General features: G+C 41.2%; 1 protein-coding gene across 2 annotated transcripts in view; it reads right to left on the bottom strand.

Annotated features, from left to right (window-relative positions):
- The window catches only part of LOC139025873 (sialic acid-binding Ig-like lectin 13), a 15345-nt gene extending 14780 nt beyond the window's left edge, over positions 1 to 565 (bottom strand). For both annotated transcript variants that reach the window (XM_070441108.1, XM_070441109.1), the window contains exon 1: positions 509 to 565. The gene's annotated coding sequence lies outside the window, so the exon portion shown is untranslated. The remainder of the gene's footprint in view (positions 1 to 508) is intronic.
- Positions 566 to 2121: the final 1556 nt, after the last annotated feature.

The raw sequence follows: 2121 nt of genomic DNA, 5'->3' as shown, positions 1-2121 counted from the left end.
GAAACCAAAGGCGTGACAATATATAGGGCAGGAACCGAAAGGGTGAAAGATATAGGGCAGAACCAAGGAGTGACATATATAGGGATGAACCAAAAGGAGTGACATATATAGGGATGGAACCAAAGGGAAGTGACACTATGATAGGCAGGAACCACAGGGAGTGACATATATAGGGGGAAGGAAACTTAAAGGAGTGACACGCATCCACTGATCATGTTTTAAACATGTAAATGAATAAACTGAACTAAACTAAACACATGAAACCACAGTCCAGGATCAGTATTCATAAAGTGTATCAGAGTAGGAGAGCTGATCTGAGATCAGTTTAGCCTTTTAGATCATAATTATACGGACCGTCTGAGACACTTTATGAAAACAGGCCCTGATGTAACAACCAAAACACAGTTCAAAATAAACCAACAAGTACAAAGATACAGGAAGTCATGTGATGTATGGCTAAAAACATCAAAACAAAACTATATTTCAAGATATCGTCAAGTGTACTTACAGAGTGAAGTGAAGGGGAGAGGTCTTGTACAGTTAGTCAACGTACTGTCACTGAGTGGAAACAAGAAGTAGTCTACTGTAAGTGTTAGTAGAAGCAGGCATAGCCTAAGTGTGAGTTCTGTGGTTGACACATTTTAAAAGTAGCCTAGTCTAGTCAGGGCACTAACATGCATGAACAGTATGTCACATAAGGGATGTTACTGTATCTAAATAGAAATTGGTCTAAAGTCCGAATAGTGAAGTTCCATTTCTTAATTTGAGGAGTGGACATACATGTTTAACAAGAGACCAAATGTGACCCATTCCCATCACTCTTCATCAGCTGGTACTGAAGGTTCCAGAACAGATGAAAGGGGAGTATCTTTGGTTCCAGTGTTCTAGACTAGAGCTCTCCMTACTGACATCTCAACATTACTGCAGCTTCCAGGCTTCATATGTCCCCACTAGTCCAATGTAAATATACAAAATAGAAGGTAGAAATTTTCAAAAATATATATAGAATAAACCAGGCATGCACATAAAAATACTGTGTTATTGGGACTTATGTTGACCTGGCGTTTGAATTGAGTGAACTAGTGATCTCAGCTAGCTTGTTAGCTACATGAAGCTGCTGTTATTCAGCGATAAACAAGTATTTTTGTGCATCACACAGCTACTCTGAATGTACTGGACTGTGAACAATATGATGTGCTGCCACTGTATTACAGCAAGACCCCATAGTTAGCTTGTGAGCTAGCTAGTAAGCTTACTTTTAGCTATCAACATTAGCTAGCTAGAAACAACAGACAACAGTGAGCTGACATTATGCCAAGGCCAAGGCAAGCTGCTCTGAATTTCCAGTGTGTTCTTGTGTGAAAGAGATGTCTTGGGATTCTTCAAGTTGACAAAGGCACATAATCTCTCTTGTAGAACTCTGATACTCTCTCTTTCCCCACACCTACAGTACATAACCTAGATCTAGAATGTAGAACTCTGATACTCTCTCTTTCCCCACACCAACAGTACATAACCTAGATCTAGAATGTAGAACTCTGATACCCTCTCTTTCCCCACACCTACAGTACAGAACATAGATCTAGAATGTAGAACTCTGATACTCTCTCTTTCCCCACACCTACAGTACATAACCTAGATCTAGAATGTAGAACTCTGATACTCTCTCTTTCCCCACACCTACAGTACAGAACATAGAATCAGAATGTAGAACTCTGATACCCTCTCTTTCCCCACACCTACAGTACAGAACATAGAATCAGAATGTAGAACTCTGATACTCTCTCTTTCCCCACACCTACAATACAGAACATATACGAACTATATTGAATGTAGAAAGCCTCTGATCTCCTCTAGCTCCTCACTCACCGACAGCACAAAATAGAAAGGAGGAGAGGAAGGGAGGAAGTTTGACAACAGTCAAAATACAGGAATATAGAACAGGGTGCTATTTGAGACGGGCTCCGGGCCAAGCCGAGCGGAAATGGAGGAAAACCTGCGCTCCCTCGCGGACCTAGGCATCCTTTCACTCCTCTCCCCCTACACTTTTCCTCTTCTGTCCTCTAGCTGCTTGAAAACCACTTTTCTACCACTCTGAATTTCCATAGGCATCTAGCCTCT

Source organism: Salvelinus sp. IW2-2015, unplaced genomic scaffold, assembly GCF_002910315.2.
Source record: "Salvelinus sp. IW2-2015 unplaced genomic scaffold, ASM291031v2 Un_scaffold3459, whole genome shotgun sequence".
In the NCBI taxonomy this organism is placed as follows: domain Eukaryota; kingdom Metazoa; phylum Chordata; class Actinopteri; order Salmoniformes; family Salmonidae; genus Salvelinus; species Salvelinus sp. IW2-2015.
The sequence above is the reverse complement of the archived record's forward strand: the minus strand, read 5'-3'. Positions and strand labels throughout refer to the sequence as shown.